The sequence below is a fragment of the Cynoglossus semilaevis genome, chromosome 4, assembly GCF_000523025.1.
Source record: "Cynoglossus semilaevis isolate Cse_v1.0 chromosome 4, Cse_v1.0, whole genome shotgun sequence".
Taxonomy (NCBI): Eukaryota; Metazoa; Chordata; class Actinopteri; order Pleuronectiformes; family Cynoglossidae; genus Cynoglossus; species Cynoglossus semilaevis.
The window spans coordinates 12,966,618-12,991,796 of NC_024310.1; the positions used below are offsets into that span (position 1 = coordinate 12,966,618).

A 25,179-nucleotide genomic window follows, 5' to 3' on the forward strand; every position below is an offset into this window, starting at 1 on the left:
CAAAGGACACTGCTGGACTCCATACGTTTGAAGACGTACAGTGGTACAGAGTTTCATCAGACCTATTTGTACAGTTTTGTTGGATATTTTCTCCTGCTAGCACACTTCTAACTGTACTGTAGATTGTTTTTTTTTTTACAATTTCTGCCCTCAAGTATCTCCACATGAAGAGAATCTTTGAAGTTCTTTAACTTGCAGTACTATCCAATCAACACAAGGGTATTTTGATCTCCAAATGCTACCTTCTTGTTGGAGAGTTTGCTTCTCTCTGTAGCATTGGAGCTTATGCCAGCTTTAAAGAACTCAGATACCTGATAAACGTGGAAAGAGCAGAAACTCTGGGTGAAAAGATGGTTTTTAAACTTTTGTGAGTGTGCTATGAATTCAACCAGAGAAAATTCACACAGTTCATTTAGCATTATTCGTCTGATGAGGGCGGGACTAGATTTTGTTTTATTTTATTCTGTTTGCTCAGTACTGCCCACACTCCCTTTGCGATCCACTGCAGATAGATCCTGTTCTATTTACTGGCCAACCCTGATGAAACACTGTTTGGACATTCTGTGACGGCTCTCTCCTGTCAGAGAAAGTGAAAAAAAAAATGTTAGTGATGACCTGAGGTTAACGCTGAAATATTCTGCCTAAAGTAAAATCAATAAATTATTTCCTGGGTGAATAATGTATATGTATGTTTTGTGGAGAAGGGCGACTGAAACAGTGAATAGACACCAGACTGGGCTGATAACGTGCTGCAGCGGTGAACAGGAAAAGCATTCAGCAGTGATGCAGATAAAGGAGGGTTATTGTTGTGATTAAAATGACACGCTGTGATCCCTCATTACAATCCCCCAAAGGTCAGCTACAAGGGAAATGATAATCCTGACATACAGGCAGGTTATGGACAGCTCTGTATAAAAATCACCTTGATTATTATGGATTATAACCTTTAATTTAATTATGGTTACATTATTGCATTTAGTTCCGTACGATAAGTCAAAGCTCTGACATAAATCCAGGGACGTCGCTCTACTACAGATGCTGAAAAAAACTCTGCAGTGGCTGATCACGGTCCCTGAAGGAGAAAAACCATACAATACTGCACAAAATATATTCCATACATGTTTTACTGTATGTGTGTAGGTGTGCTACACTGGTGATATGAAACATTGTTGGTCAACTGACCGGTCAGCTGGTCCTGGCTGGTGACGCTGGTGACGCCCTGGCACGAATCAGTGCTAGCTTCTTTCTACAGAGGCAGGCGTTCTACCAACATTTGCCTCTTTTCAGATTTTGTTAAAACGTTGTATTCTGCTGTGTTATTGAAACTGAAATTTTTCTCGAAAGCATTTCAAAGAGCGAAAAGCAGTTAAGAGTGGGTTTGGTGCATCAACTAGCATAAAAGTTATGTTTTTATTTTATTTTTTTTCCACTACAGCAGCATAGAAGAAAATGTGTGGGAGCCAGGATACCAATCACTTGCTTTTTATTCTTGTTAAAAAAGAAATCCTATTTAATATGGCACCTCTAGTGAAGGTTGTAAATAAGAGCTGGAGCAAGAAAACCTTCACTTGGCCCTGAACATGCCTGGCTTCCCACACGAAGGAGGAAAGAATGGATGTGGAGTAAACATGAGAGAAATGAAAGGTTTCCTTCCCCCTGCACTGACAGCTGGGCTGGAAATAAAGAGGTTCAGGCTGTAACCCATGTGACTCTCTGCCCACTAACACTGCATTATGGGGTGTCACCTCTACCCATGTCAGCGTAAGATATGCTGCAACCTCCAGAACAGTCCGTAGACCCTTTTAAACTGGAATAAAAATGAAAGATTGTACTTTGATAATGTTCCTTAACCTTTACTTATTCTGACAATTATCTCACATGGAGACGCAGCGTCGACTGTAACTGTGTTAAAATGAGAAACGTAGAATATCTTGGGAAGTTATACTTCAGTATTGGCTTCATGAATATAGAGATACTCCATCTTCTGGATCATTGGCATCACAATCCTCCCACCCTTTTACTTTTTAAATTAATGTTACAACATTAAAGTATCTCAAAAAAATCATTTGAATTCATTCTTGCAAACTTTAAGAACTTGAATCTAAAAAAACTCATGACCTTTTTCTTAAAATATATATTTTTTCTTAGCAACTTTACAAATGTATTCTTGTAATTTTAGGTTGTTTTTTTTTATCCTCAATGTGGCACACGTTTGAATCATTTGGAAACAGATGTATTTGATGACTGTAGTTTCTTTAAGAACCAAGCTTTCACTGCTACAAAATAATAGTCATCCATCCTGTCACCCATCGTCATCTTTTATGGACACGTCTCTACACAAATTTAGTTTAGTTTTTTTATGTCACCCATCGTCATCTTTTATGGACATGTCTCTACACAAATGTAGTTTAGTTTTTTATTAAAACCATCCCTCTCATCTGAAACACACCATCACAGATGCTGACTTTTATCTTTTAATTGCATTTTCTTTTTTTTAACCACATACACTGGATTTCCCCCCCCAATTTGTTAAAAATGCAGTTCAATGCGCCAACAGAGAATGTGTAGAGACAATGTATTCCTAAGGAAGTGAAAAAAACCCATTTTGCTGCCTGCAGTCTGTTTGAAGTGTCTATCAAAGTGGCAGCCAAAGTCTGAGACTGAAACTCTGATTCACATGGACTCGTCTCAACATTCTGCAGGATTTTCCACTGATTTTCACGGTTGTTTATATTTACCAAAAAGCAGAACAAACCTGTCTTTGTCTGTGTGCTGTAAGTTTAGGTTGAGGTGAATTAACAAACCACAATTTAATTTTGTATTTTTTGTTGCACTTTAGGAATTATTCTCATTTATCAGCATTTGATGTTTAGGGGGAAAAAAGTAGACTTCCTCCTTATGGATGTACAGCACTAAGAATTTCCCGTTGGAAAATCAAAGCCATTCACCCTGTCAGTCTTGTGTTATATTTTTAATTTATGTTACTCTTTGTCTCCTCAACCTCAGACCTGAACTGTTACAGATTAGTGTGGAGGCTGTAGGAAAGAGATTTGTTAGAAAAATGAAAACCCACAGGATAAATCACAAACCCTGTAGTACTTAGAGATACTGGAAATGATTTAAGCATACAGTACTATATGTTGATAGTAGTATCAAGTATGTCATTGATAATATGTACATAATATACATTAACAACCTTTTATTCTTTTGCAGGGCTGAAGGGCGGCACTCGAGAAAAAAACCTGAACGTGGCTCCACGTAACCATGACAACGGTTGAGACATTAAAACCACCCAACAACAAAACTGCAGTCCAAGTGAATATGTCTGAGCCAGAGTCAGACCCAGAACCAGAAGAAGCTCCAGAGACAGTTTGGCAGTGGTGAGTTGTTAAGGTTGTTAGCTCAGCTGGCCGGCCACCAGGCAGCAGCTCCACGACTGAGTCTGTGTTCTTTCATTTTTTTTCATAACACTTTGTGTCCCCTCTTCTGTGGACAGTTATACTTTCACAAGATTTTATTTTCCTTCGCTGATTTTCTTTCTTTTTTCTGTTTTTTTTGGGCTGCTCTTAGTTGTGCCAATGAATGCAAAGCTCAACTTGAGCGTTGTTTCCACTTGCAATCAGCTGATACCACAATTTAAGCCTGCATAGCTGTGGGGAGCCAGGTCTGAAGTCCTGCCAGAGATTTTTTGGAGAGGCTGATGTTGTAGAGCTGGAGCTAAAGTGAAATCAGGAGGAGGATTTACAGACTTGCTGTACCAGACACTATCGTAGTCTGTTTCACAGAGGCCCTGTAAAGATTCAAGACAGCTCAGCAGACACAGACACTTCCTGTTAGGTAGTACAGCAGGCGGAGGGGGGTTGCGTTATATGTAAATGAACGGTGGTGTAACCCAGGTCATGTGGCTGAACCAGAGACATTAACTTTTCTCTCTGGGATGATGTTCATATTGTTAATAGCAGTAATTCATGTTTGTTCCCATGGTTAATTTTCGCAAATGCAGCGGTGGGGTGTGACATCATCAACTCAACTGTCTAATGAGGTTAATTTTCGCAAATGCAGCGGTGGGTTGTGACATCATCAACTCAACTGTCTATTGAAGGGGTGTCCAACATACGGCCCGCAGGCCAAAACTGGCCCACTTGGTGCTTAGATGCAGCCCGCAAAAATGCACAAACACTTCATGTTTGTGATGTTTTGTCAAATTATATTTCATTGAATATGAACATTTTCTAATATCCTTGTACTGTACTATTTGCAGGAAAATAAGAGGAAACCAAACATGGATTTATTTTTATTTAAGGTAATTATGTTATTATTGTACTGGTCCCGCCCACTTCACAGCTAATTAGGCCCCTGAACCAAAATGAGTTGGACCCCCTTGGTGTAATGGCTACACACTCAGAAGCAGTTGTTATTACTTGGGATTTTAATCGCGTTTCTCCAGTTAAAACTTTAAATCCAGTGTCTGATCTGAGAGATCAGAAATAATAAGACACTAGACCTCGTGTAGCATAATTACCAAGTGTGAATGCAGAGCTGTAACGTCCAATAAAGTCTGTTGTTCTGTTTATTAGTTTTATGGTAATATGAAGACTTAGAAGTTTTTATTGAAGGACATTTTAATGGCCTCCCTGGCTGTCTCCCCCCATGGTATTACTGAAGACAACCCACTCCTAGTGCCTCAAGTCTTTACATAATATAGAGCATTATTGCACTTAGCATTGTGCTAAATGAGCAGCTGTGCTTAGCTCTGGGGTTGTACATTAAAATGGCCCAGCAGTCATGTACTGGTAAAGGAAGTGGTGGCTCCGTGCACAGGTAGGAGTTGTGTATGGGCGGAGCTGACTAGTTTGGGGATTAACATGTGGGATTATTCAAATCACAACTTCACAGAGGGGATTAAATCATCATCTAATTAGTTGTCAAAACTGGTGCTTATGGAGGAGGCAGAGACTCCAGAGATGGAAATCTGTTTTCATGCTATGTCTCTTTTCATTAACAATTAGTTCAGGGAAAAAAGTCATTTCAAAATAACAAAAAGTATTGCAGAACTAACAATAAAAAAAAAACAAAAGAAAATATGAGGGAAAAAAGTTGAACAAAATTGTGAACAAAGACCCAAAACTAGCTACCCAAACTAGCCGAAAGAAAACACATAGTTTTAAAGGCTGCTAATATTAAGTCAATACTCAGAGAAGCCAAAAGATTACTAGGAAATTTGCCCAGATGAGAAAAAGAAAATGTAATGATGGCAAAATTAGCCTGTCCTGCGTTAGCCTTCACCTTGTTTCTTTTTGACATGTTATTTTCTGAATGCCATCACTGCTGTGGTGTGTTTTGTTTTTGGTTTGGTATGAAGGTTATTAAAAAAACAAACAAATGAGATGAAATGTTAAACAGGCTAAATAGCTGCTAATGCTATGTTTAACTGAAGAGATGTTTGTAGACAAATCTTAGCATTAGTCAGAATTACAAAAGCTTTCAAAGGGATGACTCAAAGTAGGCTCAATGACGAGACAAATCTGTTATTACTCTGAGACATGTGTAGGTAAACATTTACTTTATAACAATTTACTGCTGAAAATGAATATATTGCCTGTAAGCATATGTTATCTAACAGAGGAGGTTTGCTGTGAGTGTGTGGAGCATTTTAAAACTGCATGACTCCATCTCTGTAACTGTCGAAAACGTTATCAGCTATCTTCTAAATAAAGAATGGAGGGAGAAGAGGGAAAGAAAACACAGACACTGCCAGCGACTCACTTAAACTTTCAAGGTGATACCTGATTCTTTGTATCAGCGTTGCCAAGGGAACTGGATTACGTGTCTGGTAATAAAGAATGTCAGGCAATCAAGAGCGAGCGAGAGGTGATCAAGCACACTGGCTTAGAGAGGACGGCAACTCCTCATCTCCTCTCACCCGGTATGTAGAGCAAACCTGAACATCTATTCAGCCCTTTTTTTTTTCTTTCTAATGTTGGTTGCTGTTCCGATGTGCAGTAATCGGCCTTGTCCAGTTCTTCATGTTTGAATGCCTTCATCTGAGCATCAGGTTTGCATATGTAGCAGCAGACAGTAAAGCGAATCCATCAATAATGACAGTGACTGCTGATAAAAATAACCTCCAGAAGGTCACCTACAAAGCAGCTGAGGGATTCTACATGTGATTCTCTGAAGATCTAACCCTCAACAACTGTTCTTCTCTCACTTAAATCCTCGCAGTTTTTTTCCCCCTTTTCCCCTTTTAGAGCTGTCAAACTCAGCAGGATATCCTCTTGTCGTTTATGTTTAATACTCCTTTGAAGTGGATCTCTGATGTCAGTCATGTGACCGGTGAAAACAGCAGAGAGGGTAATTAGTCCAAATCCAAATGGTTTAACCCCATCATTACTGTATTGCCGAGCCTAGCTAAGGTCAGAATGAAAAAGCAGGTATGACTCAAACCTGGCATTTGGCGTTGGTCACCATGGCGATTGGGGTAGATGACAATAATTATTTTCTTTTCTTCCTACTGCCATTAGGCCCTGAATATGAACAATAACTTTGACATCACGTCATGGCATGATATTATGACTTTTTCAAAATATAAGTCCCTTATTTGCAACCCATCCAGGCTGCCACAGGAGGCGCCATTCAGAATATGGCTCCTCTTGGCTCGAACCCAGGCAGGTGTGATAGACAGATTCATATTGTTGAGGGGCTGTGGTTTCACCTGAGCTGTGGAAGCAAAGATCATTATTTTACATTCACATTTTAAATATTATAAAATATATAATTCCATCATTTGGATTGGTCCCAAACAAAAACCAGTATGAAATAATATAAATCTACCATTAAATCTCTTTCTGTTCCAGCAGTATACCGTACATGAGGAAGGTGTTATATTTAACGTTATATTAACTTGATTAATTATGATCAAAATGAACCCTGTGTATCTGTGATTAATCTACAGCTATCCTATCATTACTCAGATGATTTATTTATGTATTTATTTGACAACCCCTAATATAAATATATTAAATACTAAAACAACAAGAAGATGTCAAATGAGTCCTAGAGAGGGAGAGAGAGAGAGAGAGAGAGATAATTTTCTTTGTTAACCCCAGTGAGAAAGCCCTGGGTGGAGGTCCCTGTGAGGTCCATGTCAGGATCTGATACAGACTAAATTAGATAACATTGGTGAGCTGACAGATATGCAACCACAACACGTAATCCTCATATGAGTTGCTGTTGTTCATATACTTTTGTATGGACTATGTGTGTAGCATTTTCCAGTCTTGATGAACTCCCTGTCTCAGCCAGTGTTCCTGTGTTCTTTGCTCGTCTTCTATCTCATCTTTCACATCCCTACCTCACAGCTTATAGAACACGCCCCAGGAGCAGGTTCGATTCCAGTCCAGGGATACACTGGCATCCAGTCAGGAATAGCTCCCTTCTTTACTTTAGTTAGGATTGTAAAAATTTGATCTGGTTTTATCTTTTTTTGCGGCATACACACTGTCACTACCGCAGGCTGGCAATTAGGAGAGCAGATGTTCATCTGCTGTTGTTGTTGATCTAAAACCACAAAAACACACACCGTCTCTGTAAACCAATAATCTTCTTGCAGCATACTGTAATGGAAATGGAATTTTTCCTTTTTCCTGCTAAGGTTGTTGGGCTGATCTCTCCGCCCTGTGGGTCAAGATCACTTATTTTTTTATTGCCGTCATTATTCATTTATCAAAAATATGGGATGGCATTTTTAACTTCTGAAATATTTTTGCAATTTTTTTTCTTAAAGACTTAATTTCTGTACAAACTGTAATCTCAGTCAAGTGGGGGCATTCTATAAAGAAATACACATATATACATAGGATATTTCACAAAATATATATTGGTTAAGAAGTTGAGGAGTGCAACACATTTCAAAACAGTTGACACAGCTATCAGGTTAAGACAACTAAACTACACAAATGGCAGAAAGCGCAGAATGACAAGCCTTTGTCTGCTCGGCCCGACAACACGTCACTTTTAGAGGAATGAGACGTCAATAAATAGATATAACATGGGTATAAATCATATCCATGGATATTATATTATTTCTGAACAAACTATTATCTTTGTCCTGTGTTTATACAAATTATTAGTCATGATGGATTTTCTGAATAATAATAATATGAACCCTAATACACCAGTACTAATATCTGCAACCCTTTCTCTCAGTGATGAAAGTATTTACCGCCTTGTGAATATAATCTCCCTCTGCAGAGGCAGTAATGTCACTTAGATGAGCATTATGTGCTGCTTCTGTCAATGAACTCATTAAATACTAAACCACCTGCACTTGGTCACATCCCCATGCAGCTGCTCTGTCTACTTCTCAGACATCGCTGTCAGCCTTGTAATCCATTCCATAGTGGCCGCTGCTGAGGACTGCAGTTTGTGCAGCTTTGCAGTTGTCACCCTGTGAATAAGACACAGACCTGGACACTTTTGTCGAGCAGATTAAAAACAGATTTTATTATTTGTGTCGAAAGAACTAAAACACAGGAAGAATTCTAGAAAATTCTATAATTATGTACAAAGGAATTCCACAAAAAAGATTATTTATTTTAGTCTGGTAAAATTTTGAACCAACTTTACGTTGTGCACGTGATCTCACATCACTTCAAACGGATGTGGTCACACGCTCATCTCAGCTAATATATGCTCAAGTCATTGGTGTTGAAATACAAGCTCTATTTTGTAATACAACTGTATTGTATCATATAATTCAGGTGATATTGATGTATGAAGTAAAGCAACAAAATCTTTTCTTAAATGGACCTCGTTTGTTAGCAGTAGATTTTAATAACATGCCACGAATATAGATCAGTGATTACCTCAATAAAAAACCTCAAAAAAAAATCTCAATAAAATGAGGAAGAAACACACAGTACTGTAAATATCTCATGTTGTGTTAAATTGAAGTACTAATTAATTGCAAACCTTAGTGTCACAGCTGGTGATTTAATTAAAATACAAGGCTTGGTGGATTTCTAATGAGGTAAGAAGTGGGCTGTGGGTTTCACACTGAGGCCTTCAAACATCTGCTGTAGAAATGTCAATATGAAGAAAGGCTGAGTTACTCAGTGTGGGAGGCACAAACGTTATGTCTGAGAAAGTCACGACGCCAGAGGGACAAAGAGGTGCAGGTTGTTGATATCTTCAGCTTCATTTAATATGGTGGCAGAGTGATCTTAGGTCGGCATCCATACTTCAAATCAACTTGATACAGGCTGTGGTATAAACATCTCTACATCATATCAAAGACAAATACAAATTTAATGTAAATCCCTTTTTCACAGACCAACAACAGAAAAACAAACAAAATGTATGCGCTATAACAGCGTACAGCGCTAATACTATATAGCTACTACTGTATATACTGGCGAGCCAACTCTAGTACACCTTTGATATGATCTCGCAGGCCAAATATAATTACACTGTGGGCCAGGTTTGGCCCCCGAGCCTGAGTTTGACACGTGTGATTTAAGGGGAATCCAGTCATTTTTCTTTTGCTTCCTTTATTTAGATAATTTACTGACCCATAACAATCCCTAAAGATCCTTCAGTGCTCAGCAGGGGGCAGTGGTCAGCAGTTATGTGGTGCTGTTAGATGTTTAAAGAGAATCTATGTGTCTCTGTTGAACTGCAGAGGTATTCTGTGTCAGTTTACATTAACCAGAGGAACAACAGGTTTCCTGCCTTTAACGTTTGCAGCGCCAACAGAGCCATTACAAATGGCAGGAGGAATCAAATGGTGGTAATGTAGAATATTATGGGCTGTTTTCCTGTGTGTGAGTGGAAATAATTGATCTGTTCCAAATAAAGAAACATTGCCCAAGGTAATGACTGTTAAGCTACAAGCTTCAATTTACAGGGTCCAGTGTGTAACATTTGAGAGAACTAATTGTTGGAAATTAATTACCTGTGAATGTTTGCATATGCATGTAAACAAAGTAATTATGTTTGGGGTTTTTTTTTAAAGGAAGTTGTGTATTTTCAGCCCCCTCTCTTTTTCACATTTCACATTTAGAACAGAAGGTTTTTGGCCTTTGGCTGATAGTGGTTATGGTTTTGAGAAGGTTTTTGGCCTTTGGCTGATAGTTGGTTTTGAAGGCTAAAATCGTATTACTTTTACCCTGGCATTTCAGGATGACGTCAATATAACCAGATCAAAGCTTTAACATTCACAAACGGCGCTGAAAGCTGCACAACCATCAGAGAAAACCAGTTAGATGAAGAGAATGAGCTGTGGTTTGTTTACGGCATATACAGAAAATAAAACAAATGTGTTAAAGTCGACACAGGAGAAGCCTGCAACTGGACAGAAGAACAATAGGAAGAGAATATTTGTACCGTGTTTACTCACTGCATGTCCATGTGGGCAAACCAGCGTGAAGGCTAATGATAAAGGGCCTTTTTGAGGAGCTCCACCTGCATCTGCTTCTCTGTTTACTGCAAACATAAAAAGACCAAAACAAAAGGCGGGTGTATGTGGTCACCTGTTTTTATTTATTTAGCAACCATGCTAATGCATAGCAGGAGGACGTCACAGTGTGATGGTCAGGATTCATCCACAGCTATTCTGTGAATAATCTGAGAAACATTTTTTGTTGATTGACAGACGTACCTGTTATTATGATCGATGGTTAAGATGCTCTAACTCTATGAAAAGGAAATATATGTAGGTATTACATATTTTGGGGATGAATTGAATTATCATTTTGCACATTTTTTTGGTCATTTTTCCATATTAATATTTCCATCATTTGGATTCGTCATGAATGAAAACAGACGTGAGACACAAACATCATCATGCTGTTATTTGTCTTTCTATTACAGCAACATGCTGAGAAAAAGTGTCATATTTGTGCATTTGTCCCAATTCATCATCATTGGTCGTGATACATTACAGTCGTGATTAATCATGATAAATCCACATCTACCCTGTGATTAATCTGATGAATATTTTCATGGACTAACAGACCTAATTGTTATTATAATTATGGTGAGCTGCACTGGATGTAGTCAGAAATGAAGGGAGGAAGTCAATCTGAAAACGCAAATGGACATAAACAACAGAACACAGAGGACACACTCCAGTGTACAACCGTCCTCACTCAGGGTGAAACATTTAAAAAACAAACAAACCCTGAAGCATCAATGGAAAATCCCTCCTTCAAACCCCGAAAAATAGAATTATTTTTCCATTGATCCATTTCTTTCTTCTTCAGTTCAGACTTATTCAGGGTCATGGGGAGTTGGAACCAATCCTGGCTGTCAATAGGCTCGGGCAGGACACACCCTTTGTGTTGTACCATCCAGTCTCAGGGCTATGTACAGAGATAAACAACCCTTCAATTAACCATGATCCACTGTGTTTAGGTTTAGCAAGGTCGGCTACATTAGCCAGTTAGCAACGTCCCATATGCTATATTTTCTTCTTTTATCTTCTTCTTCACTCTTTGTCTTGTGTACTTCTTCTCATTTACTCTGTTTTCTACTTCTTTGCTCCTCCGTCACTGCTTTCCTCCCCAGACTGATTTTCTGTCCCACAAACTTCTTCTGTTAAGTCTGCCTGACCCTTCTGCTCTGTCAGTGAGTCTTGTGTTTAAGCCCACTGTCCTTGTCTAATTGTGATACTGAGAGTCCACTCAAACGGAATAATGCTGTACTTTCACCAAAATTGAGCAATGTTGTAGATTTTGCATATGAATACTAGGGATTTTAGCAAAAATGTTAAATTGAACAAATCTACACGGCACTACAGGGTTTTTTTTATGAACTGTCACAATGAAAATAATAGCCTAACATTCATATATTATTATTAGACAAATGTGATTTTCTTATGTTTACTGAGATCAAACCTGACACAAATATGAGTTTAAATGGTATTCTATGGGTAACAAACATTTGTCTAAGGTTTTACCCATGGACCCCCAGCATGTTCCTTTGTATCAAACATTAAGTTTGATTAATGTTAATTTAATAAGAATAAATCAAAGGCAGGTGAAGGAGCTGAGGCATTTTGCTGACTCTGCATTTAAAAAGAGACGGTTACAGGACACAGTAGGATCAGGTCTTCAGGAGAAATGTGTCCGTTCACTGCAGTTCTCTATGCGGCACACTTTTCTACAGAGGTGTTTAATCTCTGTAAAGCACTTTAAATAAACTTGACTTGATTTGATCCGACTCCATAAATCCGACATGAAGTGAGGACTGACTGCAAATCACTGAGACAATCCTGTCTTTGTCTTTCTCTGAAATGATTCATTCAGAATCCTCTCTTTTCTTCCACTTGTGTTTTATAGTAAGTATAGTTTAGTATAGTATAGCTTATAGTAGTAAGCCGATTGATCGCAGTGAAATTAAAATTCATTAAGAGAAATAAGCTCAAGTCATGATCATATTTAATTAACGGTGATCTATATTTGTTTTCTCCATTTTAGTGAGTCTTTAATTGTTTTGTTACATGTACAGCTTGGCACAGGAAATAGTAAACAGAACAGTTTAGGTAAATAACATTAGATATTAATATATATTTTTACTCTACTCTCATTGAAGTTCAAGCAGCCGCATTTTCAACAAACTGCAAAACCTGGTCTACTCTATTTCTAAAGGATTTGGAAATGATTTTAAACGGTTTGATAGATGAAGAGAATGGCTGATGACATTAAATAAAGTTTAAAACGTGAAAGATAAGGGTGAGTGAGGGGAAGAAGAGAGAGAAGGCAGGGGAGTGCAGATGACCTTGGATAGAAAGATGGAAGAGACCAAATATTTAGAGCAGAGAAGAGAGACCTGAGACAGGAGAGTCGGCAGGAGGTGAAGGGATGACTGTCAGAAGATGTTGGTGTACGTGTACAGAGAAAATGATGAACTAATTATATTATATCTATCTATCTATCTATACTGCTTTTACTGGACGCTACATTAGCTTCTTATTTTAGACATAAATGTTCACCCTTTGTTTTGTTTTTTTTCTTTACTTTGTCTCTATACTATTCTAGAGTAAAAATCAAGTAAACAGTACAACAGGAAGCTAGTAAATGAAATATTTATGTATACATTTTACATAAAAATACAAAACATATAGTTATTAACCAGAGGTTCTACCCACTGAGACACAGGGACACTGAGGCTATTGTCCAGTCCAAATAGTAACTCCGATGTTTTATTTGCTGAATGCTCCCTGCTCTGAACAATGGTCTGATTCCAACACATGAATTACAAGCCGAGCCAATAAGCCAATAATCATAAAGCACCGCAGCTGTCCACATAACTTATCGTTCATTCCAATCTCAAAGTTGTAATTTTACAAGAAAAACACTTCATCTTTGTCTGACCTTGTTAAGCTGTAAATTTGGGAGGTGTGAAAGTTGGCCAAGGATGTGCTGCAGTGTTCTTTCCAGCAGGTGAACTGTAAATGCAGGCCACAGCCCCTGGTGCTCAGTGTAAATTTATAGGGGAGCAGAGGGTTTTGGCAGGTGATGGCTGGGGGCAAAGTGAGACTGACAGTTTGCAGGACAGAGCCAAAGAGGCCTGACATCTGAGCAGGGTGACCTGTCTGGTCAATCAGCCTGGGAATACGCTGAGAGCAGTTGGAGTGAACCTGGAGGCACAAAATGATCAATTGATATGGAGCCATGTGTGTTGAGAGCAGCTGTAGGAGAAGAAGCTACAGTGGAAACGGGCAGAGATCTAGAGGTTGTAGACTTTATCCACATGTCTGTAGGTTATTGATTATGAATTAATTGAAATGAGAATGCAGGGTTTACAGAAAATGTCAGAAAGACGCTACTCTACATTACAACATCCTCAGCCTCATTAGGAAAGTCTTCTTCCATCATTTTGACATACAGCGTTTGTGATTTTAAAAACAAAATTTGCTCAGGAACTGAACGGTGAGCAGAGTGGAAGAATTAACATGGCACTATAAATATTAACGTGGTGCAGGAGTTGTTTACATTAGCCAGTGGTTCGTCATATATTGGATCGTGCTACATCCGCTTTCTTTGGGAACTTTTGCCCCTCATTATGGCTCCAAACCATAAGTCCGACTCTTCTGATGTTTTTATGTCCTAGATTATGATGTTACCACTGTGTTAGCGTAGGTGAGTGACATAGGTATTTATGTACAGTATGTGAGTTGCTGTGCTATGCTATATTATATTTTATACTATGTAGCGATACATGGAGAATATAACTCTAACTATGAGTTATACTATATATACAGTATGTTTTTAATTAAAGGAACATGAAAAATCAGAAGTGACAAATCACACTTACTAAAACCTTGAGAGTGGTTTGGCCAAATGAATTGCAGTCAGTGCATCTCTACCAGCATCCAAATGAATTGCAGTCAGTGCATCTCTAACAGCATCCTATACTATGCTGTACTGTACTGTACTGTACTGTACTGTACTAATATGCCAAATGGTGAATGTAGTCTTTCATTGGTCAGTTAGGAGGGCCTGTCCACTGACGGGTTAATGCCTTATTTATTCACTCAAGTCTAATTTCCCCCATAATGAATTCAAAGTAATGGACATAAATATTGAATGATTTCTTTTTAATTATTGGAGTAGATTTTTTTACTGAAAGATGTCCATAGGAGCAGATTTTGCAGATGTTGCATCTGCTTTTTCAGTGCATCAGTGACGGCATTGCTGCACAGTGTGAGAGACGTACGGTGCTGAGATTTGCTGTTTGTAACTCACTGTTCTAGGGAGACTGTGCTCAGCATTCCTCCAAATTTGAACCCCCACTCCAGTCGTATCACCTCCTGTTTAACCACCGATCCTGTTGTGATCGTGGTTTACTTACGTGCTGCATGTGTCTCTGTTTATTAATTAAATGGTAAATCGTCCACCACTTAGCAGTTACAGCTGACATAGGGCAGAGCCAGGGCCGACCCTGGACAGATTGCCAGTAAATTGCAGACAAACCAGATTAGCTTGTAAAAACCCATGTACACTGAGGAACAATGCACGCACTCCTTATAGAGATGCCATCTGTTCAACCAGAACACAAAGCCACAGCTAATCAGCACATCAGACCTGTGCTGCAGCTCATTAAAGAGTGTTCACTTATTTTTCCTAGTTTGACTGATGTCCTGTGTTCCTGCCTAGGTGACATGTTAGCTGAACCTGTGGTGCAGTGGAGTAGACAGACTGCCCCAGAACTTGACGGAGCAGCACTGATTTTATTATTATTATTATTATTATTATTATTATTCAAGGTTGTATCAAAGACATAGCTCTTCGTATTTCTCAGTACCGTTGATCTGACTTTCAATTCGGTAACTTCCACTCTAGGCATTGTGGGTAATTCACAGAAACACTGATTAAACAACAGCACAGTGAGGAAGTGAAAGATAACCACTTGTCATTGTGACACAGCACACCACTGCACACAATGAAACGTGACCTCTGCATTTTACCCATCACCAAAGTGAGCAGGGGTCACCGAGTGCCCTGGGAGCAGTGAGTGTGCGCTTCCTTAACCACCACTGCCCCAGTATATATGGTATTATGTCACTCCTTAGCTAGCTACAGTATATAGTGAAATATTAATGTAATAATGTCATATAATAGTAAAACTGCTGTGATTCCCCACATTACTGGATGCAGCAATTGCAGGGAACTTCAGTATTTCCTCACCAGTTTGCTGCGTGTATTCATGTCGATGCTCATTTGCAGCAGTCAATGCATATTTTAAGGAAACGTGATTTGCAGCACAGAAACAGTTTTTATTGACTACATCACGTCTGAATTTTCAACAAGACCTCTAAATTAGACCACGGTCGACAGACTCTCACCTTTTTTATGCTGCATTCACGCCATCATCCACTTACAGTATGCAAAGCAGATCGTTACAGCACCTGTCGGAGAGATTCTGCATGCAATAGTGTTGTTTTGAAATGTAAACTACGGGTGACTCTGTAGGAACAGTGGGAAATGAAATAACACAATTCCTAAAGAGCCACAAGGGATTTGTTAATGCATGCAAATGGAACTGTGGTGCATTTACATAGAAAAAGCCGCATTAAATCTTTTTCTGTTTTCACAAATGTACATAATGGCATAAAAGGTATTTTTGTCTGCAACAAAACAGGTTGTAAATGCAGTTAGTGTTGGTTGAGGGTTGCGATGCCACTCATGAGTTAGTCTGCACAGCCATTTAAAGGTTGTAGAAAATGACATCTGGGAGTCATAGTTACTTCCTGTCATTGCGTTCTCTCATATTAATGTTAAGAGCTATCACACACACACTGGTTTTTATGTGTATGGCAACCATGACAGATTACCGTCATACGACACCACCAAATTTGGTCCAGTCACACTTGATCACTGGCACAGTCCATTAATCACAGGAGCAGTTATGGTCCACATGAGCAGGATTAAACAGTCATTTGTCTTCCACCGCTTGTCTTTTAGCAATGACAAAATGCTAACCAATATGTGTAGCTCTCACACATATCCCTGGTTATTGTTCTGTCACAGCCTTTGAAGCCAAAACTGTAAATAACTGTCAGCATTTTCGATTGAAGTGTATATATATATATATATACACATAGTATATACCCATGTATTTCAAATGGCTATAGGGATTTTGGGGTTGAGAACCAGAGACCTTTTCAATGGCGTCAAGAATCCCATCACTATTAACCCCAATCATTGGATGTAAACCAACTATTTTGGACCGATCCAAATAGAATTTTGCATTATATTTTCTATGGTACAATACACAATGTGGCGCTTTGGCCCAGAGGCAATGTCTCTGTCATTGGTGTGGAACCCCAGGGTTCACCTCCTGGGCAAGTTTGAATCCCGGTTAGGGAGGTTGGTACCTTCCAGTGGACTCACCACCCGCAGGAAGGTTTAGGGGGGTTGGTACGGTGCAATGTGATTTGGGTGGCGACTGCTGCCCCCGCGACCCTGTAACGGATAAGCGGATGAAAATGGATGGATGGATGGATGGACAATACACAATTTACAAAAATAGGTCCTTTTTTGAGATGTGTTTGTGGCTCTGGGTGTTTTTTGAGTGGTTGTTGAAATAATTGATACAGCTCAGACTTCTGGAACGTCAGACTCTGTGTCTCTGCCTGGTCTTTAACTATGATGCAACATTATTGTGAGGTTCTTTTTAACAAGCTTTTTTAAATTGACCGTCGATTTAATAGATCATACTTAGACCAGTCTCTGTAGAGCTTGAAACTATTTCTGCCGCAGGCATGGAAGAACCTCTGGAGACACTGAATATTGAATGAATAGTCCCAGTGGAATTGCATGGTCTAATGCAGCACACAGTGAAACAGCCAGCACATGTGAGAACAATAAGTGCAGTTATTATTTGTTCTCGTTGAAGGTGCGGAGCTCCAGTTGTCAAAGGACTAAAGGTCTTTGCACTTCTCTCCCCATATTCAACAACAGTTGCTTAAATGCAGCTCCATTTCCCAGCTGGAGGATTCATGGATAAGGGATCATCACAAAAGTTCAGAAAAGTCAGCTCGCTCTCACCCTATTAGCGTTCACCATCCGTTAGGAGATGACAAATAATGAAGCGGGAACAGCAGTGTGCAAACTGTTTCTTTCTGGTGGTAACATCCAATTACCTCGGTGGACATCCATGTTTGCCTGGAATTCCAGTTCAACCATTTAATTTGAACTCTCTGACTTCAGAGAGCTAAACACCAGACCACAGGACACGAGAATTCCAGTTAACAAACAAAAAACACCACACTGTGTAATGTAGGGTAGGAATTGAGGGGGGTGGGGTGGAGGTGGGGGTGCTTTAGACTGACATATAATTAAATGTACGTAGATAAAACATTGTGAAATCCCTGCTGAGCCCTTTGGTATTGCCCATGAGTAACTACGTTAGTTTAATGGCAGCTGCATTACTCACCTCTTATCTGTCTACATGTGTTAAATGTCACTGTTTTTATCCAGGACTCTGAGGGCTTTTTATTGACAGCGTGTTTTAAGCATTTTCGGTTGGTTAGGTTAAAAAAATAAAACACTAGTAATGCATAAATCAGCTCGTGCCCTGGGGGTTGACTCACCCTCCAACCTCGACTGTTGGTGATTGACGCTGCTTTGACATTCACCTGTCTGCCCCATGGGTGAGGAAACAAACCAACAGCTCTAACCTTTACTCACCCTGTGATTTAGGCCTGCCTGTCTGCTCTGATAACACACTTTTATCAGAGTCGGCCCAAAAAGAGCAGATGGAAGCCACACTGGGGCCTTTAGTCACCCAGCCTTTGTGTGTTAGCCTGTGTTCTCCTTTCACCTGAGCCCTGCTGGTCCCTGTTACTTATGTCCACTGAGCCGGAACACTCTACAGTTTGAAAAGCCCACTGTAAAAGCCATGAAGCACAGAGCCGTAAAATGCAGCGGTCTTTAAACAGATGTGTTTAAAGACTGATACTATGTACTTTGACCCACTCTGAATATCTGACTCCCCGTCTCTGTCTGCCTGAACTTTTCTTCTAATTCCGTCCATCCCGGTCACTGTAAATGTCAACATCATCTATTCTGCCATTTTTACCCTCAGCCCACTGTCGTGTAGTCAGTGACACTGCTTCCAGACGGTATATGAGGGCAGGTTTTCGTGGTTGTCCTTTCACTCCTGCTGCTCTCCTTACCAACCACCAACCTGACGCTGGAATTAGTGTTTCACAGAACTCTCTAGAAGCATAGATATTGATAAAAGCATTTTAGCCTTTATGCATGACTTTTACATGCCATTTATCTTAGTTCACACGCACTGCTCCTGACCCCACCCCCCTGTTCAATTTTAGGACAATTGTGGCCCACGAGTCAAAACGTTTGACCACGCCTGCCGTAAACCAAGGACTCCTTGTATATAACATCTTGTTGACTTATTCCTTGTTTCCTTGTTGCTCCTCCCCTAAGGTGCTCCCCCTGTGTCTTCACACACCTGTATCCTTGTTTCCTTCTCCCAGTTCACCTTTGCCCCCTTGTGGCAGACCTCCCAGCATTCTCTCACTGTGAGATCCTTCCTTGTATGCATGAAGTTTTCTAATGAGTTTTCCTTCTGTGCTAGCTATTTGAACTCTACTGATTTGTTGTCTCATAGAATAATACGGCTGACAAAACGATATTCTAAAGATCTCAAAATATTCTCATGGCTACTGTATTTGGTCGCTGCTAATAACTCTTACATACATGACTGTATTCCAATACGTTATCTACAACAAAATAATTTCCCTGTTCAAAAAAAAAAGTAAATCTACAATACACGTCATGATCAACATTATATATAAATAGTCAACACCTTATATGGCATCACAGGTTTCTGTAAGCCTTCTGCCTTGTTAATGAAGTGTATGAGCACACACAATATGTGTGAAGTCTGGCAACGCCTCAGTGCTTCAACCACTGAGGAGCTGAGTTGAACAATCATCACAGACCGACAGCAGTGAAATGCACCACGTGTATTTAGTGCAGCGTTTAACCGAATGCCCATGCAGCATATTTCCCTAGCGTTCAGTCTGGCCTGTGCCGACAGATGCCCTCGGAACGTCTCCTGAATGTCATCATGTTTGTCAGGATGTGTCAGAAGGTGTTTGTTGTGCACTAGGAATCAAGACTGGGACGAGTGAAAAGATCTGTGGGATAGACAGCTGCAGCAGCGTTGATTGCCACCTCTTCCTCTGTGATTTGAAACTGAGCTTCTCGGTGTGTGTGTGTGTAGGAAAGAAGGGGGGAAAATCACCGCCTACATCATGTCTGCTGGCTACTCATCCTGCTACCGTGTCAATCAAAGCTGTGTGTCCGTCTCACAGCCCTTCATCTCCACACACTCTTCTTCACACCGTGGATCGGTGACAGGATGAAAAGAAATGTTTGTGAACAGAGGTCGAGATAAAGGAAGTGCCGCGATAATCCTCTACGTGCAATCAGACTCTTACATTTTGGAGTTACAGATTTTTGTCCTCATGATCAGACACTTTGGCCGCTCACTCAACAGAATTCTTTTGAATGCTCTGTTGCCATGGTACCTTGAAAAACCTGGTGTAAAGATTTTTTTCACTCTCTCAGATAGCAGCATTTCTGCTTTTATCAGTGTGCTTAGCTAAAATGACGTACCTTCAATTTGAAAAATTAAAAAAGAGGAGCATGTTACAATAGTTCCCTCTAAAAAAAGACAAGAGAAAAAAGAATTATAAAAAAACATTGGCCTTTGGTTCTTGTGGTGGTTTGAGTATTTGTTTTTGAATGTCTTTAAAAACAGACAGGGGTTTGATGAGGTTGGAAATGTTTCTCTGCAGGGGTGAAAATAACAGCAGTGTCAACAGTAATGTGCCCCTCACATCAGGGGAGTTATTTCATATTGGTGTTTTGTAAAGACTGTAGACAAAGGCTATAGAATAGATTAGAAACCACCACTGGGTTCAGCCTCACCAAGATGAACGGCATCTATTTGATGCTAAGAAAACATGATTATATGGCTGTTCTGTTAAAATCAAACTGTTTTGAATCCACTATTTCATGTTTCAAGTGTGTGTTTCAGTCCAACTAAGAAAGGAAAAAACGACCAGCCAATCAAACGACCAGCCAATGTCTTTGCTATCCCCCTGTTCTTGACTGATGCAACTAGAGCAACCAGGACGTTTGTTTGGGGCTTTGTGATGCGTGACAGATGTGAGTGAGACTGGGTGAGCAACTTATTAGGAGTCGTTCCAAACAATTCCCTGTGAAAAGTCTGTTGTCCGTGCAGGGCTGTTGCTGCCTTTAACTAAGTTTACAGTCCATACATTTACATTTTTTTTAAATCTAATGGGTCAGACGGAGATGTAACAGGAAAAGTGACCCAAAAAATAATCTAATTCTAACCCACTTCCTAACTTCCCACTTTATTACAGTTATGGAATCAACTGACCAACCAAGGGGTCAGCTCTTGGTTTTGCTGGGCCCAGTTACAGACTGTTTATAAATGGTGAAAACGATATCTCCAATATTGTCAGAAAGATGACAAGTTCAAAAATGGATTGATGTAAATATCTCAGCCCACACGGTACATCATACTAAATAATGTATGATTCATACATGGGTAAAAGCTGTCAGTCGTGGTGGGATGACAACCAGTGAAGAAAACCAATGTTGGTTGTGGTATTCAGGTCCCATTTATACAACATTTGAGGTTTTATTCTTAATTTCCTCGTGTAAATTTGATTGTGTTCTTCTCATTAGGATGTGAAGGAAATCCCACTTAAATAATACAAACAAGTGTAGCCGGAGGAGCACGTGGATCTGTGCTGAGATGCCAATGCATCACATGCCAATATGTTTGCTAAAATTAAGCAAAAGAGAGAGACATGCTTTGAAATGTGTTTCCTATGAAGGGGACAGATGTCTTTACAATACATTAGAGGGAAATATGCCTTGTTAGACAGAAGCACATATTGAACAAGAAAGAATGTACACTACAGTGGGTTTCAGCGGCGCAAACAAAGCTGCTGTAATCCACTGCAGCGCTCTCTTCCCATGACCAGTCTTTGACAAGTAGACAAATGGAGCATCACATCTGAAGCCCATGGGCCTTTGCAGCTGTCACCAGTTTCAGATCCTGCCGTCCAGAAGACACTTGATTGATTTACAGCAATTAAAGCTACAGTAGAAGTTAAACTGTATGTATGTATGTACACGCTACAGTAGAAGTTAAACTGTATGTATGTACACATCAGTACGGGATGTCCTGTGGGGTACTACTGTCAATTAAAGATTTATTTCTTTAGAAAATCTATCTATCTATCGATCTATCTATCTATCTATCTATCTATCTATCTATCGATTGATCTATCGATCAATCTATCTCTCTATCCATCCATCCATGTCAGTGATTTCATTTTCTCGCTGTGAGGGTATTTTATTTTGAAAGTGTCTGGTCAATGACCTTGGTCTGTTGAGGTTGAACTGTGGGATTGTGGGTCAGTTTTTGTTATTACTGGTCCTAAGGTCTTTCTTCATGCTGCTGTATTACAGTGAAGTGAGTTAGGAATAACGCAGGGCTGTCAAGGCTGTTGAACAATTTAGTGAATTAGTTCGTTACTTTTACTTTGTGTTCTGGTTTGATTCATTTGGCACTGCTTATGTAACACACTTCCACCACTTTATGTGAAAATGTTTTGTTGTTTTAATTGAGCGACACAGAGACAGATTAGTCAGCTCTCAGACTTACAGCCCTTCTCTATAGTTGAGGCAGTTTTGGCTCCATCTGAAGATACAAGACACACAGAAACCACAACGTTCTCTCAGCTGCTGGGCTTGAATATGAAATCTGATCACCCAGAGCTGAGATGGTACAGTACGGTTACAGCATGGGACAAATGAACATCACTTAGCGCTAATGCGGAGTGGCTAGTAAATCCAAGAATAAACCACAGACTTTCAGCAGCTTTGACGTAATCCACACTTACAGGCTGAAGAACTTGATCGTCCTCCATAGAGGACTGGCAGCTCCAGTTAACCAGCTGCCAAAAGACCAGATCAGATCTCCACCCAATTACCTGTTCATGTACAACACGGCTGCTCCTGTCAGGTGGTTCAACAGTAAGGAACAGGTTTAAGGGCGAGTCTCAATACGAACGGTTTAATGTTTATTAATGTTTATTAAAGCCACAGTAGTTCTCTGGAGGCCTTGTGAGGTGCATTAAAAGACAAAGTAGTGTCCCATGCTACTTCCTTTTTCTTTACTTTCAGTAAGACGTCATTGGGAATGATGTTAGGTCAAATGTAGCGGTTAAGCTAAGGCTATATATATATTGTAAAAACATTCTTACAAATGAAGGATTTAAGAAGTTCTTCTGCACGCAGACTATAAGCGATGCTGACGAGTCATCGTCTGATTAAACTTTCAACAGCCGCCTCTGTTGGCGACACAGTGGGTTGTGTCCTCCTTCAGTTAATGCTCAGTGGTCTCTCTCTCTCTCTCTCTGTCTCTTATCTAATGCTAACATCAGTGGGACATCTCCCCGTCTGTAATGTATTCCCTCTATTGATCACTGTCTTCACTGTAAAGTCAGGTGGGACAGGTTTAATAGGATTGACCTGCAGTCTGCTGTTGGCGACTGCCTGTGTGTGATGTAGACTCTGTGCATATATCACACACTAATTAATTCATCGTTCAACGCTTAATCCTTTTTCATGATAACAGGGAGCAATCACTGGATGAGGACGCTGTCCACGCTGCACAGTTTCCCAGTATGTGGACGCATCACTTGGGATCAAACAACTATTACCACTCATATTTACACTAACGGGCTAATGTTAGCTACGACAGTCCTGGAGAAAGCTGTAGGTGCTAAAGCTGCATCTACCCAAGAATAAACCTGTTGATCTGGGTCAGAACAATAAAATAAATGATTCTTAATCATCAACATGTTAACTTTGATGGCAGCTTCTGCTAATGTTTAATTATATCTGAATTTGTTAATTTACAAAATGCTTATTAACAATAATTAATCACAATCCCTCTTGTTTTTTTTAATTCTACCAACACTAATATAATAAGTGCTTTTATATAATATGTGGCATAATTTGTGTACTTTGTACCAGGATTGTGCCTGTTTTGTGGGAGCCCATCTGTATTAATGTGGCTGTATGTATATATATATATAGAACTCAACTGATTATCTGTCAAATGTATGTCTGCAGCAATCAGCACTTTCTGACTGACTCCATCGTTCACAGCTGACTGGATTTACAGTTCTGAATATATTGTCCACTTTTGGCCTGCAGCGGTGGCAGCAGCGGTGGCAGCGGGGATTCTTTACAGCCCAGCGCTGCTTATGTTGTATACAGTGATCCCTTGCTATAACGCGGTTTACTTTTCACGGTTTCGCTACTTCACGGATTTGCGTCGTGCATTGTGTTCTGCATTCTGATTGGCTAAAAAGTCACTCCGCTTCTTCTCTACCTGTGCGCCAATAACGTTGCGGTTTAATATGTACACGTACGTAAAACAGCTTGCCAAATTGACATTACGTACGTGCAAATTCTCTTGCAATTTCGAGTTTATCAAACCCCATAATGTCGACAAAACGCTCTGGACCGGCAAAAGTACCTGCGGTAGGGACCAAAAGGCAGCGGAAGATGCTGTCTATCGGTGATAAAGTAAAACTATTGGACATGCTAAATGAAGGTAAAAGCTATGCGGCTGTAGGTCGGCATTATGGAATTAATGAATCTTCCGTTCGTTCCATAAAGAAGGAAGAAAAAAACATAAGGAAGACAGCAGTGAAATAAAGCTGAGTCACTATTTGTCCGACTGTACAGGTAATTTGTATTTTTTTCATAATCATTTTTAATTTTCTCCCGTTCACGGTGGGCGGTGCTAATCTCCGCAATTTGAAGCCTTCTGTTCACGTTGATGATTAAAATTATTATTTGACAGTACATTACAGAAGTTATTTGTTGAAACGTTTCTAAAGTACTTTTATTTTACTTTATTTGTGAAACAAATGGTTGAGACTGTAAAATGGTTTGTTCGTTCTTTCTCTTCTTTTTCCGAGTATTTAATTGTAAAAAAATTAAAGATTTCTACTTCACGGATTTTGCCTATCACGGGTTCTTTTTGGAACGTAACCCCCGCGAAAAACAAGGGTTTACTGTATTAGGTTTAAGAGAATTGTTTAAATAACTTTTTTATGTCAGCTGGTAAAAATCACATATTGCTCTTCAGAGTGGAGAAAAGTAGAGGTACTCAGTCAAAGTGGTATCTACACGTACTTATTCGTCTTAGAAGAGAAACCTAGTCTGTGTTAATTATTGACTGGTTACTGATTGTGCTGACTCGTGGGGATTTTTACGCTGACGCCCGTTAGATTCTGTGTCGGTCTATTTGTCACCATCTTATTTCCTTGTAGCAGTTTAAATGGCTTTTTGTAAGAAAACCGTACATTTAGAAAAGTTCATATTGTAACAGTCTTGTTAAAACGAAGCCCTGGATTTGGAAATGAAGAAGTCGCCATCTTGTTTGAGGCCAATGAAGACTTTTCCCGCCATTCCCTATAAATGTATTAAAAAGTCTTATTCCATCATTCTGACATCTGAGTTAAAACGATAAAACTAGTTGATGAGCGGACGAGAACGTCGTCACAGAGCGCTATATGTG

General features: G+C 39.7%; 2 long non-coding RNA genes across 3 annotated transcripts in view; both read left to right on the forward strand.

Annotated features, from left to right (window-relative positions):
* LOC107988479 (uncharacterized) overlaps nt 1–3,948 on the forward strand; it is a 36,182-nt gene extending 32,234 nt beyond the window's left edge. For both annotated transcript variants that reach the window (XR_003049622.1, XR_001759953.2), the window contains one exon: nt 3,214–3,948. This is a non-coding gene — a long non-coding RNA (uncharacterized LOC107988479). The remainder of the gene's footprint in view (nt 1–3,213) is intronic.
* Nucleotides 3,949–5,807: 1,859 nt separating this feature from the next.
* LOC103378159 (uncharacterized) overlaps nt 5,808–25,179 on the forward strand; it is a 117,195-nt gene continuing 97,823 nt past the window's right edge. Inside the window, exon 1 of the long non-coding RNA XR_003049547.1 lies at nt 5,808–5,926. This is a non-coding gene — a long non-coding RNA (uncharacterized LOC103378159). The remainder of the gene's footprint in view (nt 5,927–25,179) is intronic.